The sequence below is a fragment of the Salvelinus sp. IW2-2015 genome, linkage group LG25 (genome assembly GCF_002910315.2).
Source record: "Salvelinus sp. IW2-2015 linkage group LG25, ASM291031v2, whole genome shotgun sequence".
Classification (NCBI taxonomy): domain Eukaryota; kingdom Metazoa; phylum Chordata; class Actinopteri; order Salmoniformes; family Salmonidae; genus Salvelinus; species Salvelinus sp. IW2-2015.
The window spans coordinates 3,293,140-3,311,394 of NC_036865.1; the positions used below are offsets into that span (position 1 = coordinate 3,293,140).

The 18,255-nt window shown below is 44.8% G+C and overlaps 1 pseudogene; it reads right to left on the reverse strand.

Annotated features, from left to right (window-relative positions):
* Positions 1–18,028, reverse strand: part of LOC111951893 (anthrax toxin receptor 1-like) — a 59,958-nt pseudogene extending 41,930 nt beyond the window's left edge.
* Positions 18,029–18,255: the final 227 nt, after the last annotated feature.

An 18,255-nucleotide genomic window follows, 5' to 3' on the forward strand; every position in this document is an offset into this window, starting at 1 on the left:
ATGGCCCTTCTCCTCCAATTGCTCAGTTTGGCCGGGTGGCCGCTCTAGGAAAAGTCTTGGTGGTTCCAAACTTCTTCCACCATCCCAGCAGCCATCTTAAAAATATAGCCTTTGTTCTGTGCTTCTCCCAGCATGCACTTTGTAGCCTATAGCCTATAGGTTATGGATAATGATTGAGAATGCATTAAATAGCCTATAAGCGCACTTGATATTGCGCGCCAAGTGGAGAATCAGAAATGGGGGACAGCATTGAGCACACATCGATATCTAGCCTAATAAGGTATTCATTCTTAAACACTGAGAAATATTGAAATATTGACCCTCCCCTCGACTAGATTGAACAAATACCAAACCCTCCCTTTGACTGAAATCGAAAAAGCATGACCCTCCCTCCTCCAGGTAACCATTCTGTACATTTCGATCCATCCCTAAGCAGACTAATTATATACTGACTAATAACAGACAGAGAAATTGAGAAATAAAATACACTCACCAAACCAACTTCTAAATCCAATGTCACAGTAAACAAAGACACATAATATACTCTCTCTCCTTGCTACAGCTTAACAAATAGTGTCTTTGAGAGTGGTGTTGCGGTGGTGAATCGATCTAACCGCGAGTCAAGAAAATCTCAAGCCCTCCCCAGACTTCTGAGTGACAGCAACAAGACAGTTGATCACCTGGAGGTGTCTGTTGGTTCGGGGACAGCGGTATAATTATGCGCTGGGCTGGGGGGCAGTTTGCCCCAGCTTCCAGCCCAGAGTAGATCTTTCTCTGCCCCCTGAGGTGCTCTCAAATTTGGGGTGGCTATGGAGGATGCTGGGGTGAAGGCTTTAGACATGGCATACATAGTGACTGTGTTCATACACACACTCATACGCACACTCACGTGCACACAAGCAAACTTCGACGCACACACACTCTGTCTTTCTCCCACGTTTTTTCCCCCAAGTCTCATTAAACCATGTTCCTAGGCTCTACATCTCTCCTCCTCTATTCTTTRCTTTCCTCTCTCTAACTCTTTCTCTCGCTGATTACTGTCTAAGGTTGTTAGCGGTGACTGATTGATCACAGCAACAAACGACTTTGGCCCTAATTCGTTTCAAGGACACTGATCTGCTAAACCAATCTACCAATCCAGCAGCAGTGGCAGAGCGCTACAGAGTGTGCAGGATAGRCGGCTGGAACTAATGCCTTAACTTCCTGTAGCACTCTAGGACCGTGCAGGTTTGAAGAATACACTGGAATACTGCAGTAGGTAAAGGAGTAACTTACCTTCCTACTTCCTCTATAACAGGAGCAGGACAGAGCAGGAACGTTTCCTCTACACCAGCAGGCCTCTCATCTAAAGAAACATGATATTCTGTTAATTGAAGAGGTTTAACATCATATTAAAGCTAGAATCCTTAGTTGCACATTCAATTTTTGGACTTCTAAATGAATGGAAATTACACCCCATTTGCTTCACTATTTGTGATTTGGTTTTTACCCACAATTTCGTGATATCCAATTGGTAGTTACAGTCTTGTCCATGGCTGAACTCCCGGTACGATCGGGAAAAAGGCGAAGGTCAAGAGCATTGCGAACACACACCCTCCAAGCCCACACGCTTCTTGACACACTGCTCGCTACCGAAGGCCAGCTGCACCAAATGTATCGGGAGGAACACCGTACAACTGGCAACCGAAGTCAGCGTGTATGCGCCCGGACCAGCAGGCCACAAATGTGCATGTGTCAGCATATGGTCTCACAAGGGGTCTGAGGATCTCATCTCGGTACTAATGGCAGTCAGGCTACCTCTGGCGAGCACATGGAGGCTGTGCGGCCCACAAAAGAAATGCCACCCCACACCATGACTGACCACACCCCAAACCGGTCATGCTGGAGGATGTTGCAGGCAGCAGAACGTTCTCAACGGTGTCTCCAGACTCTGTCACGTCTGTCACATGTGCTCATGTGCTCAGTGTGAACCTGCTTTCATCTGTGAAGAGCACGAGGCGCCAGTGGCGAATTTGCCAATCTTGGTGTTCTCTGGGCAAATGCCAAACGTCCTGCACGGTGTTGGGCTGTAAGCACAACCCCCACCTGTGGACGTCGGGCCCTCATACCACCCTCATGGAGTCGTTTCTGACCGTTTGAGCAGACACATGCACATTTGTGCCGCTGCTGGAGGTCATTTGCAGGGCTCTGGCAGTGCTCCTCCTTGCACAAAGGCGGAGGTAACGGTCCTGCTGCTGGGTTGTTCGCCTCCTACGGCCTCCTCCACGTCTCCTGATGTACTGGCCTGTCTCCTGGTAGCGCCTCCATGCTCTGGACACTACGCTGACAGACACAGCAAACCTTCTTGCCACAGCTCGCATTGATGTGCCATCCTGGATGAGCTGCACTACCCTGAGCCACTTGTGTGGGTTGTAACGCGTCTCATGCTACCACTAGAGTGAAAGCACCGGCAGCATCAAAAGTGACCAAAACATCAGCCAGGAAGCATAGGAACGAAGAATGGTCTGTGGTCACCACCTGCAGAACCACTCCTTTATTGGGGGTGTCTTGCTAATTGCCTATAATTTCCACCTTTTCTATTCCATTTGCACAACAGCATGTGAAATTTATTGGTCAATCAGTGTTGCTTCTAAGGGATCAGTTTGATTTCACAGAAGTGTGATTGACTTGGAGTTACATTGTGTTGTTTAAGTGTTCCCTTTATTTTTTTGAGCAGTGTAATTATAGACAAAATGGATGTCCCCATTTCTTACGTAAACATCTATGTTTGTGTGTCTCACCCAGAGTGTGTGTGTCGTTGAGTTTGAAGCTACAGAGGACCTGGTCGGTGTTTCTGGCGTGGAGAAAACCGTTCCCTCGAACTACCACCTGAAACGACTCTGAGAGAAAGAAACAGAAACGGTAAGAACCATTTATCTCCAACCATTCAACGTTATTTGAATGTATTATAATTTTCGAGCAAAGTAGTCGAGTGAAAATGTGTTTGAAAAATATGATCGCAGCAGCACTTCTCTGCCACTTCTCTGCCTTTGTCTCATGTGGCCCTGTTTTACATTAGAAAGTGTTCACAGCCTGAGGCCTGTGTGTGTGTGTGTGTGTGTGTGTCTCTCTCTCTCTTTGCCTGCTCTCTTATGTGCTCCATGCTTAACCTTTCAGGAAGACTCAACTCAAGCAGGAGAAAAACAACCAGCATATGCTTCACTGGTGCTAACGTTGTGTGTGTGTTGATGTGCGTGGTGCGTGTGTGTACAGGCATATGCTCCACTGGTGCTAATGCTAAAAGTGCTGCTGTTCACAAATCTCTGCCTGCACAGCCGGGAGGGTTTTGAGTGACTGTATGTGTGTGTGGACAGGAATATGTGTGTGTGTGACTCTGACCTTTCGGTCCCCCCAGGCACCACTAAAGCGCATTGATGGAAGCTAACCAGCATATGCTGGAATGTGAGTGTGTGTGTCAGTGTGTGTATGTGTGTACAGCATTTGTTGTAGAGAGGGGGGAAAAACGCTCGCTTAGAAAGCGGTCTGCAGGGTTACCAGCAGAAACAGAGTAGATCTGACCTTACCTATGACATCAATGGTGTGTCTGTGTGTGTATTCCTTCACGCACAGCATTTGTGTGTGATCTTTGACGTGCACTGTGGAATATTTGAGCCTCACCCCTTCTAATAGAAATGAACATTCGCCACACCTTTAACATTTAAAGCGACAGAAAGTGTGCAATTCACTGGATGAAAACATCACGGTGTGTGTTCCCCACAAGGGAAAAACAGTGTTTCAAAAAGGTCAAGGCAACTAAGGTAAGACATTGTCCCTCTCGCTGAAATGCCACCAATACATCATAATTAGTTATGTTGCTGTATTGAAGGGAATATCATGTTCGGCACTAATGAAAAATCGAAGTCCTTCATGTTCTTTGTGTTGTGATATTTAGTACCACATTTGAAGATGTTCTGCTCTTTCTCTCACTGTTGGTCACATTTGCGCTTGGCTGTGACGCAGAGAGCTGTATTCATTGGCTGTATCTAGTGCGTGTGTGTGTGTGTGCGCGTGCTGTTTAAGTTTCAAGTTTTAATGTCACATGGACAAGTGCAGTGAAATTGCCTTTCCTGCAAGCTCAAAACCCAACAATGCAGTTATAAAATATCAATGTAGTACTCAAAAGAACATAAGGTACTGAAATCGATAACTCAATATATCCCCAAGCAAACATGAGAGCGTAAGCGGTCAGTTGTATACAACAACAAACCAATCTGTGGGTAAACCGACGCTGCGACTCGAACCCAACAAGCCATAGCGTCCCTTCGAGGAAAAGACGAAGAACAACTTGGAGATACAAATTAGAGCAATGAACAGATAAAGTATATCCAGGAAATGTCAAGGCTCAGGAGAAGAACCAGATGCAGACAGCTTCGAAGGAACAAAAGTGTATTACAAAAACAGGGGGGCAGGCAAAAGACAGGTCAAGGGCAGGCAGAGGTCAGTAGTCCAGAGCAGAGTCCGAAAGATACAGAACAGCAGGCAGGCTCAGGGTCAGGGCAGGCAGAGGTCAGTAATCCAGGGTGGTGTGACCAGATACAGAACGACAGGCAGGGTTAGGGCAGGCAGAACGGTCAAAAACCGTGAAAGCTAGAAAACAGGAACTAGAGACAGGGGGGGGGGGGGGGTGCATGGATGAACAGGACAACAAAATTGGCCTTCTGGAAGCATATGTGCAATCTTTAGAAGATGAACTGCACCAGCTAGAAAACAGAATGAGACCAAACAACATGAGAATATTGTCCCTGCCGGAAGACAAGGAAAAAGGAGACCTTTCCAGCTACGTGATCAAGCTGATTTCAGAGGAGCTTGGCGTAGATGTATCACCAAAGGATATGCAGTGATAAATACCCTTGCGTGTCCATCTTTAAGCTGTGGAACTATTAAACCAAAGTCAACATTCTGAAGGCACAAGGGAAAAAGAGACCTGTCTGCTAAGCTGAGGAAAAAACGCACACAATTTATTTCGATCAGGCAGCCATTGGAGGTAAAAGGAATCAAGTCTCAACTCTGATTCCTGGCAGTGCAGTGGGTATGGAAGGGAACACAGAGGATGGAGGGCACAAGTGCCGATGAAGCTCTGAACAGGCTACAGCAAACCTTTCCAGGTGAAAGAGAGCCCAATGCTCTACAAAGAAGCGGGAAAAGGTGATAAGCACACTACGCTACATACAGTGATGCACAAGACCAGCTTATCTTATGTTGACACTATATTATTTCCCCCTCCCCCCAACACAACCTTGAATCTATTGTCCCCAAGTACCTGTTCTTCTCTAGGAAGTAAAAATAGAATTAGCCAACGGCAATGAGATACATAGACACCATAGAAAATAGGAAATATAGCATGCATGTCAATAATTGTCAGTAACTGTTCAATGAATGTGTGTATAATGTGTGGGCGAGAGGGTGTGAGTAGATGTGTGTATGTATCTGTGCTTTATGAATGGTAGAGTGAAGGAGGGGGAATATGAACAAGTGTAGGGGGGTTGGAGAGAATGGGTGTGCGGAAGGTTAAGGTAAATATTGTATGTGAATGAAGGAGAATGGATAAGTAAGTAGTTGTATGGAGGGGTATAAATGGGTCTGAGAAGACAGGGGGGGGAGATGGGAGGTTGGGATAAACTTGGCCTGGATGGGTAAGGGTGGTAAAGAATGGGATGGTAGGACAAGGTTGGCTTGGGTGGGCAAGGGTGAGTAAAGATTGGAGGTTGGGATAAGCTGGGAGGGGTGGTGGAGAGGGATGGATTTGGTTTGGGAGAGAGAAAAGGAAGGACTTCATTATATTACAATGTAATTTTATTGAAAAAATGTGTGACTTGCAAAATTAAGTTTCTCCCATTCTTCTCTGCAGATCCTCTCAAGCTCTGGAAGGTTGGATGGGGAGCATCGCTGCCTTCGCCCCAGTCTGAGGTCCTGAGTGCTATGGAGCAGGTTTTCATCAAGGATCTCTCTATGCTTTTCTCTGTTCATCTTTCCCTCAATCCTGACTAGTCTCCCAGTCCCTGCCGCTGAAAAACATCCTCACAGTATGATGCTGCCACCACCATGCTTTACCGTAGGGATGGTGCCAGGTTTCCTTCAGACGTGACGCTTGGCATTCAGGCCAAAGAATTCAATCTAGGTTTCATCAGACCAGAGAATCTTGTTTCTCATGGTCTGAGAGTCTTTAGGTGCCTTTTGGCAAACTTCAAGCGGGCTGTCATGTGCCTTTTACTGAAGAGAGGCTTCCGTCTGGCCACTCTACCATAAAAGCATGATTGGTGGAGTGCTCCAGAGATGTGGATTGGTGGAGTGCTCCTTCTGTAAGGTTCTCCCATCTCCACAGAGGAACTCTGGAGCTCTGTCAGAGGGACCATCGGGTTCTTGGTCACCTCCCCCGATTGCTCAGTTTGGCCGGGCGGCCAGCTCTAGGAAGAGACTTAGTTGATCCAAACTTATTCCATTTATGAATGATGGAGGCCACTGTGTTCTTGGGGACCTTCAATGCTGCAGAAATTGTCTGGTACCCTTCCCCAGATCTGTGCCTCGACACAATATTGTCTCGAAGCTCTAGGAACAATTCCTTCAACCTCATGGCTGGGTTTTTTCTCAGACATGCACTGTCAACTGTGTGACCTTACATAGACAGTTGTGTGCCTTTCCAAATCATGTCCAATCAATTGAATTTACCACAGGTAGACTCCAATAAAGTTGTAAAAACATCTCAAGGATGATCAATGGAAACAGGATGCACCTGAGCTCTATTTCAAGTCTCATAGCAAAGGGTCTGAATACTTATGCAAATAATTTTATATTTTATTTTAATACATTTGCAAAAAATTCTAAACACCTGTCTTCGCTTTGTCCTTATGGGGTTTTGGGTTTAGATTTATGAGGGCAACAAATTATTTAATACATTTTAGAATAAGGCTGGAATGTAACAAAAAGTGGAAAAAGTCAAGGGGTCTGAATACTTTCCGAATGCACTGTAAATGTCCTAAAGCAAAGAAATATTTGCACAAATAATACATTATCGGATGAAATTGCTTTAGAAAAGTCTACACTAACAATTGAACTGCTTGCAGAAATAATTAGACATGACCCAAACGTTTCTCTGTTCATCTTTCCCTCAATCCTGACTAGTCTCCCAGTCCCTACAGAAAGAGCCCAGAACAGATGAGTCGAAGGCGGAATTTAGGTAAATAACTGCCGATCTGCTGTTCAAAAGTTCTTGTCAGTTATAAGAAACGATAGCGGATACATTTCGTGAAAATAATGTACAAATAAATGCCAAAATAATCACAAAATAGCAAAGTTGGGTCAGAGCTCGCAAAACGGTGGCCATTCAGTATGACGCCATCTTACAAGAGCATCAAGGGCTTGCGACTTGTCACTAGTGCTCTTGTCGCCTCGCGTGGGCAAAGCTGTGTGTGTTGATAGGCCAGGGCTGTGTGTGTGTGTGTGTTTGCATGTGCGTGTCTGTGTTTGTAGGGGGATTTGGCATGTCCGATTGTGGCCACTTCAATCACGTTAGTGCGACGGGACAGTAATGGGGACGAGGGGTTGGGGTATAGGGAAATACGGAGAGAAGGGGGAGGGAAGGGGGAGGCGGGGGTGAGAGGTCAGATGTTAATGAAAGCAGCAATCTCTGCTGTCAGGTTAGATAGCAGGACCACCTCTCACTGGCCTGTGGTGTGTGTGTGGTGTGTTGTGTGTGTGTGTGTGTGTGTGTGTGTGTGTGTGTGTGTGTGGTGTGTGTGTGTGTGTGTGTGTGTGTGTGTGTGTGTGTGTGTGTGTGTGTGTGTGTGTGTGTGTGTGTGTGTGTGTGTGTGTGTGTGGTGTGTGTGTGATCAGTGCTGTCAGGTTAGATAGCGTGGCTGGCGTTCACTGTCCAATCTGATGGCCTGTTTGCAGGCAGTGCGGCCTGGTCACTTTATATCAGTGTGAGGGACGTGTGTGTGTACGCTGGTTAAAAGAGCGTCTGGTTGTGCTTGTGTGTGGACTGGAAGAACGTCTATGTGTGTTTGCGTGTTAGTATGTATGTGTGTTTGCTGCCATCATTGTGCGGTGGGCTCATGACAGGAGGAGAGATCCATATAGACAGTAAAATCTTATCTAAATCCTGAAGCGACTGTAGCACTAACTCACATTTCCTGTGCAATTTTGTTATCTCATTTCATAACCTTTTTTGGTGAGGCTTCATGGTGAAAAACAGCCCCAGTCCATCTCTACCCTCATCTTATCATTCATAACAGCATCCGGACTAGGGCATTTCCTGGAAAAATACTTTCATATTGCCTCAGTATGTTCCCGTGTTAATCACCACCTTCGTTAAGAATGACTCTGTCACACCGTAATATGAAAACGTATTTTCAATTAATACCAGAGTATATCTTAATTGAAAATGCATTCAAACAGTTACATTTTTATATTGTATTTTTTTAAATAAATGTTAAATAAAACTAGGCAAGTCAGTTAAGAACAAATTCTTATTTACAACGACGGCTTACCCTGGCCAAACCCTAACCTGGACGACGCTGGGCCAATTGTGCGCCGCCCTATGGGGACTCCCAATCACGGCCGGTTGTGATACAGCCTGGAATCGAACCAGGGTCTGTAGTGACGCCTCTGTCATTGAGATGCAGTGCCGTAGACAGCTGTGTCATCTCAGATTAATGGACAGTGCTTGAAACAGTCCTGGATTATTGCAAAGTGTAAAAAGGTCCAGAGTTTCATCTAACGTAATCTATGTATTAAAGACATCACATTTACATTTGCTACTCTTGATTGACAACTTAACCTCTAAATCTACTTATTCTGTCTCTTAGTTCACTGACCATTACTGTTCTCATTATTCAAATAGTAAATTAGGCTGTTTGGGACATTTGGGGACATGTCTAGTGACAGGCTGACCAGGCAAGGACGTGCCGTTCCTGATCCTGATTAGCATATTATTATACAGACCAGCTGTATCTTCCCTCTCTCTCTTCCTCTCACACTCCCGCTCTCTCCCCCTCTCTCCCTCCCTGCCTCGCTCTTTCCCTCTTTTCCTCTTGCACTTGGCCGTCTCTGTCTTCTCTTTTTGTATCTCTACTCCCCCCCCGCCCCCATTCTCTCATATTCCATAATGAACATTGATCATGTCTGGTGAACACTAATCCCTTCCGCTGGTTGCTGTAGAGACAGAACAGTAGGAGCACTCTGGTAAGTGAGTCCTAATAAGGTCATGTCAGCCCTCATCCATCCTGCTGGCTACAGACACCAGACCACTCTCTCACACACACACACACACACACACACACACACACACACACACACACGCACGCACACAGACATTTTCTTTCAGAGTGGCTACTTAAGGTATCAGACGTGGCAAACTAGGCCAGAGAGGCAGCCAGGCTTAAAGAAGCCAAGCTAATTTCCTGACGCACTCACACACACACACACACACACACACTTATTTCCTCTGACCGTCCTAGACACACACACACACACACTTATTTCCCAGGACAATACGCTCTCTGTCACTTCCTTGGTCATCATGGTTGGTCGGCCATGCGCTCACCTCACACACCGCATTATGATAATGTACTCTGATGACCACTCAGCTGGACCAGTGGGCCAGAACACATTCACTGTCAGGTGTCTGTCTTTGACAAATACCATAACCGGAAATGGTGGATACCATGTGTTTGATCGATATAACTACAGTTCCATCAGAAAGTGTTCCCACCCCTTGACTTTTTCCACATGTTGTTGTGTTACAGTTTGAATTTAAAATGGATTCAATTGAGATGTGGTGTCACAATACCCCATACAGTCAGGGTGGAATAATGATTTTTAGAACTTTGCACAAATGAATACAAAATGAAAAGCTGAAATGTCTTGTGTCAAAAAGTATTCAACCTCTTTTTTATGGTACGACTAAAAATGTGCTTATCAAGTCACATAATAAATTGCATGGACTCACTCTGTGTGCAATAATAGTGTTTAACATGATTTTTGAATGACTACCACATCTCTGTACCCCACACATACAATTATCTGCAAGGTCCCTCAGTTGAGCAGTGAATTTCAAACACAGATTCAACCACAAAGGGAGGTTTTCCAATGCCTTGCAAAGAAGGGCACCTATTGGTAGATGGGTTAAAAAAAGCAGACAATGAATATCCCTTTGAGCATGGTGAAGTTATTCATTACACTTTGGGTGGTGTATCACCCGGTCACTACAAAGATACAGACGTCCTTCCTAACTCAGTTCCCGGAGAGGAAGTAAACCGCTCAGGGATTTCACCATAAGGACAATGGTGACTTGAAAACAGTTACAGAGTTTAATGGCTGTTATAGGAGAAAACTGAGGATGGATCGACAACATTGTAGTTACTCTACTAACCTAAATGACAGAGTGAAATGAAGGTAGCCTGTACAGAATCCTGTTTGCAATAAGGCACTCAATTAAAACTGCAAAAAAATGTGCTAAAGAAATTAACTTTATGTCCTGAATACAAAGTGTTATGGTTGGGGCAAATCCAACACAACACATCACTGAGTACCACTCTTCGTATTTTCAAGCATGGTGGTGGCTGCATCATGTTATGGGTATGCTTGTCATCGGCAAGGACTGGGAGTTTTTTTTAGGATAAAAAGAAACGTAATAGAGCTCAGCACAGGCAAAATCCTAGAGGAAAACATTGTTCAGTCTGCTTTACAACAGACACTGGGAGACAAATTCACCTTTCAGCAGGACAATAACTTAAAACACAAGGCCAAATATATCCTGGAGTTCCTTACCAAGCTAACAGTGAATGTTCCTCCGTGGCCTAGTTTTGAATTACATCGGCTTGAAAATCGATGGCAAGACTTGAAAATGGCTGTCTAGCAATGATCAACAACCAACCTGACAGAGCTTGAAGAATTTTTTAAAGAATAATGTGCAAATATTGTACAATCTGGGTATGAGAAGCTCTTAGAAACTTACCCACGAAGACTCACAGCTGAAATCGCTGCCAAAGATGATTCTAACATGTATTGACTCACAGGTGTGAAGTCTAAATGAGATATTTCTGAATATTTTTTTTAATAAATGTGTTTTCAAAAAAATTACCAATTGAATCAATTCTGAATAAAAGCTGCAACACGACAAAATGTGGAATAAGTCAAGGGGTATGAATACTTTCTGAAGTCACTGTACTTATTTGAATCCACGAGCTGGCTTAATCTGGTTCTTCAAAGTTCTTCCTAAGAGACTCAGAGCGGCTAACTAACATTTTCAGCCCAGTTTGACAGTAAAAGATCCATTGGGCACAGCCCACGAGGCATTTCAAATGCATCTATAATGCATTAGGAAGAGGGTATTCATAAGAAGTGTAACCCAACTCTGGTGCTACCAGCTCTTACCTCCTGCACACACACTGGATGGTTCAGCAGCTAGAATCTCAATGCAGGACTTCTTAATGATCTGAGAGATGAAAACACAGAAGACAGTGGGTCGTTATGGGCTAGACGTACTGTATAGGACTCGATCTACTGAGAAAATACATGGTAAAATGGTTCTTAGATATGGACCACTGAAGCATTCATGTCGGTATGGTGTTGAATTCCTTGAAGTACCAAAAACGATCCTTTGATTCTGGCATAAACACCATTCGTACCGAGTTGATGATCCCCCTGAGGGCTTGGAACCCCCCCCAGACAGGGAATACATGCTCCAGGGTGTCTGCTATGGTAGCCAGCTACAGGACCCACACACACACACACACACACACACACACACACACACACACACACACACACACACACACACACACACACACACACACACACACACACACACACACACACACACACAGAGGAGATAAACTTGTTGCATTGCAGATGATCACAGAATGGAACTATTGAGTGTGTATTTATGAGTGTCAGTTACCTGCGTCTCATTAAACTCTTTGACTCCCACACAGTAAACTATGGCTCCAAGCGACCGTGCCCTCTGCGCCTGCACGGAGAAAACACACACCGTTTTGACAATCTGTTAACGTCAACTTTGATTTTATAGTAGGACGCTACTGACCTCTCGTTATGAAGTGTCAAACTGTGTGTGTATGTTGCTCCAAACGTCATATTTTGACGTGTTTGGGATGAAATATCACATTTTTAAGTTTAAAAAAAAACGCAACCCTCAGAGCTGGAGCTCATGGATTATGCACAGCCAGCACCCACGTCCACAACGCCTTAGCAAAACCCAAGCCTGTTTGATGGTAATTGTACTTACCTTTGCCCTTGTGTTTAGTGGATATAGCTTCTGCATGAGCTCCAGAAGTTTTAGGCATACTAGGCACAAAGAAACAAGCTAAGGCATTAATTCTGACTAGGTTAAGTCAGGGGTTACGGTTTGGGATACAGAAACAACTCAAGGGTTAACCTCAGGCATTCATTTCGATTGGTTAACAATTCAGGCATTAATTCGAATTGGTTATGTTAAGGATTAAGGTTTGGGATAAGGTTAAAACAGAAAAACAACTATACGATTATTTTTAGCTATTATCTAAGACTCGCCTTGCTAACTCATTGTGGACGGATGGTGCAGTGGCCTAAGCAGTGAGCTCCCACTCCATATACTGTGTGTTCAAACCCAGTTCTGGGTACTTATTTAGATTATTATTAAATTTTTGGGCTCCTAGTGGACAGTTTTTAAGATGTCTCCCGACATCCTGGGGATCAGCTAAAAWWTTTTTTTTTTTTTAAATAATATTTTTGACTTGAATTGCGAGTGCTGTCTCTGGCGTGTGTACTCACCTCTCGTTGTGCAGTATCAAGCTGCCACTCATTCAGTTCTCCATCAGTCAGCGCAATGATCACACTGGCTGTCCCTTTAAAAGCAGATAACACCATATCTCCTCAATACCAGCCTGTGCATGCAAATAAATACATACTAACAGAGCCATGTATAGAGATGTCTATGTAATGCACACCCATACAAAGCACACGTGCTCAGCACAGCACACAGACACGTACCATGGTTCTCATAGTGTATCTGTTCATTGGCCTGCAAAATGGAACGGTAGAGTATCGATGTCAAGCATTAAAACAGTACCGGATACTATGAGTTAGTTAGTGAGAGGTGATATATCGGAGGGGGCGAGAGTATTACCTTCTCCAGGCCAAGGTTCATGAAGGTGTCTCCTCCTGGTGCCTCCCTCCTCAGAGCTGTCAGACCTCTGTCAATGGACTCTCTGTGAAGGGAAATGACAGCTGATCAAATACAGTGGGGGGAAGACTACGAATACTAAGGGACACACTAAGAATACTAAGATACAGTGAGAGAGAGATCCCCCCCCTGAAGGGATTTGAAAGGTAAACTATGGACAGTTGAAATTGTGAATATACGACAGTGTGTAACTCCAGTACCTGTTCTCTGTCAGTTTCATGATGGTGGTGCCTCGGGTGGAGAAGACGATGAAGGACATCCGTAACATGGGGCTGTAGACAGACGGGGTTAAACAGTACTGTCAGAGGCTTCTTTACGCAAGTGCAGAAGAGGACACAAGGAAAGGGAGCCATTTGAGGCGACAGAGATGCAGCTAAGTAGGCTAGATGAAACGAAAGAGGCAAGCCATACTAGAGCATGAAAGATCCTACCTGATGAACTTCTCAGCCAGCTGCTCGACGAAGGAGTAGATCTCGATCCAGTGGTGTTTCACACTGCCAGATCTGAAGGAACAAAACAAAACGAACACTATAACAATGTCCACTTGCCACATTTCTGTGCGCAACGCTTAAACCACTGCACCACCATGTTCGGGTGTAAAGCATATGGTATAATTGAGAAAAAGAGTTAGCTTGTAAGTGTAGCGTATGTAAGCTACACAACTTGGGAATGCAGAGCGCTAACAACCAGGACTCAACAGCAGCCAGTCGGATGAGCTCATTTCCCAGGGGGCTAACGCTAATAATGCTAATGAGGGCTAATTGCTGGTAATAATGCTGATGCTAAATGCTAATAATGCCAGGAGGCTGGGGGCTAGATGTTCCAGCAGGGAAAGTGGGGTGTCCTCCCCTTCTCCTCCCCCACAATGGCTGTCTGTGTGAGGGGGAACAGATGGTCCTAGTGAGCAGGGCAAACCTAATAACAGATTGGGGGTCCGGGGAGTGAAAAGGCTGCTGTATGAACAACGGAGGGACACTGGGCACACCTCTGCAGAGGGAAGGGGTATGTGTGTGGGGGGAAAGGATAAATATGGGGGAAAGTTATAAATAGAGAGACTTTGAGTGAGTGTGTTTGTGTTGTGTGTGTGTGTGTGTGTGTGTGTGTGTTGTGTGTGTGTGGTGTGTGTGTGTGTGTGTGTGTGTGTGTGTGTGTGTGTGTGTGTGTGTGTGTTGTGTGTGTGTGTGTGCTTGTGCGTAACACATTGCTGCCTCTTGGCATATTGGTATAAGCTTCATGTTGAAACTCCATCTCGTTATGTCTCTAGCAGTGTTCAGTGTGTCTTTATGTATTTAACCAACCACACTAATTATAACATCGAAGAGCAGTGGCGTTTTCATAAGTACGTCTACATCAGACATTACATAAAGATATACAATCTCAGTCAATGATGGGAGTCATTTCATGTAAATGATTCATGTGTGAGTCTCCTTTACGGGCTGTGTGTGTGTGTGTGTGTGTGTGTGTGTGTGTGTGTGTGTGTGTGTGTGTGTGTGTGTGTGTGTGTGTGTGTGTGTGTGTGTGTGTGTGTGTGTGGTGTGTGTGTGTGTGTGTGTGTGTGTGTGTGTGGTGTGTGGTGTGTGCTGTGTGTGTGTTGTAAACTCAAATATGCCGACTGTCTGGGACTCCTTTTAAGTCTGTTCCTCTGCTATGATGTGTATATAACAGGACAGTGACATTGTAACACACACATCACAGTAGACTTAGGTGCTGGGCCCGAAACATAAAGGATCCTAAACAGGACCAAATAAAGGCCTTTCTACACATCACAGACAGTTAAAACACTTTAATACTTGAGGATTATTCTGAGGTCACTGCTTGGCATTTCAAAACCCAGACAGCCAGCCAGACAGACAACGATGTGGAGACACTGTACCAAGAGGCTTGTGTGGTGTGTGTGTGTGTGTGTGTGGTGTGGTGTGTGTGTGTGTGTGTGTGTGTGTGTGTGTGTGTGTGTGTGTGTGTGTCTGTGTGTGTGTGTGTCTGTGTGTGTGTGTGTGTGCATGCTTGCGTGTGTGCATGCGTACGTGCTGGCAGACGTGCATGTGTGTGAGTGAGACATGGCCATGCGTGGCAGCCCAGCCACCTCAGGCGTGTTTTAAACTTTCAGGATTAAAGGGTAACGTGTGAAGGCTGGCTAACAGATGTTCGCAGTGGCACAACAATAGAAAAGGTAAAAAAGCACAACAGGGGAAAGATATAAAAATGTTGATCAACACTGAAACCAGTGTGAGGAACTGCAGCTAGCCTGATGTGATACTGAGGACGTGACTAACTGGGGTTTGAACTTGGGTCAATTGTATGTCACAAGACTGTCGGGGAGCTAACACGAGTCTTACACAGACAACTGTCTATTTTCACTCTTATTCTTTGTGATGAATACCAGTGTTGTACACCCTGGGGTGGCAGGTAACCTAGCAGTTAAGGGCGTTGGGCCAGTAAACGAAAGGTCAATGGTTTGAATCCCTGTGCCGACTAGGTGAAAAATCTGTCGATGTGCCATTGAGCAAGGCACCTAACCTTAATTGATCGTGTAAGTCGGACGTAAATGTAAAATGTACACCTGTTAAATGTTCTGGATGTCTATACACGACCTATAACAAGACTTCTCTCTGTTTCAGCGAGAGAAAATTGCTAATGTACAACACATTGCCAGTTTAGCCCAGCACCTTATGATGACTGCTGTTTTCAGAGTTCTCGGCATGTTTGGACACGCCTGTCTATTCTGTGTCATCCTCTATAACCTCTCCTCGCCTCTCTGATCTGTATCAGACACACCAGAAATGTTATGATGTTAAGATGGCCGAGCCTCTGCTCTGGGACTGCAGCGATCACGCAGACAGAGAGTAGCCTACTGTTGTTATGATGACTATCGTCCATGGCATTCCAGGAGCGGGGATTGGCCTACTCTGAAAGAGCAGCAGCCGATGTAGGTAGGGCCAGGAGTTTTTACCTGAAAATGACCTGACCAGGAGAAACTCTGGGCCCTACAGTCACAGGACATAACATTAGTCTGTAACACTTCATAATCATTTTCATTTATAAGCCACTAATAGATCATTTATAAAGCATATTCTATTGATATGCTATACATTTGTAAACCATTATTACTCGTTTATTAGACATCAGTAAGCTGTGTAAGACACCACCTAATTCTACCTTGTTACAGCACAGTGCTTGCATCCAAAAGCCCAACAGCAGCCAAGAAACAATAGCAGGATGAGAGAGAGGATACTGTACTGAAGACTTCAACATAGCCTCTAACAGTAGGTCTTTGTGCAGTCGGAATACAGCTGCTGTACACCTTAGGGGTGATATATTCTTTAAAAATACCATAACTCTTCAAGGTTTTCACTGTCTGTCTGTCAGTTAATCATTCACTCTGCTGTTCTGTGCCTATGAGAAGGTTCTACCCTCCCCAATCCTATCCTTAACCATTGGGGGAAAGCACCACACTGACCTCAGATCAGTGTCTAGGGGGGTGGCTTCCTATGGTCTGCCTGGCAGCTGCAGCAGTGTCTACCCAATCCTATCCTTAACCATTGGGGGAAAGCACCACACTGACCTCAGATCAGTGTCTAGGGGGATGGCTTCCTATGGTCTGCCTGGCAGCTGCAGCAGTGTCTACTGGCGTCACCAGCCTGTAACTGAATCCCTTCATCCTGCCGGCCCTGCCTATCCCCTGGGGGAGAATAACTGTTTGCCCCACAAGCTTTCAGTGGGCTGGAGGGGAGGACTATGCATTTATCATAATGAACGAGGTGTTTACATCAAAATAGGCGACACAAACGAATGGCCACATTAAGTTAATGACAGACACTCCTATTCAATAAATTGAATCTGAAACAATACAAAAGTAAAGACGTAAAATTTAGCATGCACTACCGTTTATTTGTTTATTGTTGAAGAAATATTTTCCATCAAAATAATTTGAATGAAAATATATTAACAGAAAAGTTACTGGTGGCGTAGCTTGGTTGTCAGGGCGGTTTTGAAGATATGAGAGAAAGAATTGGGAGACCGGCGCGCTGCTACTCGCGGCGGTCGGTTTGACAAATAACTGGGCGGGTTGCATGTCGATGTGCAGTGAGGAGAAAGTAACAAGTCATAAATAAAAACGGACACTTACTTGTCGAGGACAAAGTATAGATCGAAGGCACCTTGACAGGACCTCTCCTCCCGCTGTTCTTCTTCCATCTCTCCTTTTACCGAGGGAAGTTTGACAGTAAAAATCGCTAATCCCAAAAACACCACGGCTATAGACACGCTAATGGAAGCTCTCGCCATCTTTCCCGGACAGTTGTGTAGACTAACACTCCAAAACATCACCGAGACCGAAATGTCTCTCACATTATAGTCTTGATGATAATGATTCACTCCGGGCCAACGTAACGGTGCGCAAGTATCGATATGGTGGTCATAGATCGGTTGTCCACGGTGGTGCGATAAACAGTCCAAGTCCCTCTTCACTGCGGCTTTCTCGCCTCAAGCAGCTCCTTCCTGGTGGTGTTGTGGAGGACAGGAATCAGCTCAAGATTTCTTAGACAGGCACCGATCAGCCAGAATACTTCCCATTTCCGGGATAAAAACCATCATAATGAATATCCCGATAGCCCTATAACAGGTTGGGAAGTTAAATAGGCAACAAAGATATAGGAAACTATTCACATTTCACTATGCACAAGAAAGTGCCTCTTTCTCCCCCACCCTACAAAAACATGACGGACGATGAGAGATGTGGACTTTAACATCAATTGCCGTGCATAAAAAGTTCAACTTGAGATCCACTTGTTTTAGTTGCTGTACAGGCTGTGCTTTGAGATCATGGCGCCTTGGAAATGGATGGGGGGGGGGGGGGGGATGTTTAAGATTGAAACAGCAAAATATGTATTGTTATGCTTGTTAAAAGTTGCAATTACATAAAGTTATTTAAAAATGCAATTACATGTAAAAAAAAATATATATATATATTTTGTAATTCTTACTCCACCCCACGTCTGGATGTCGAGCGTATCAGATGAGGGCATACCAGTTAGCGG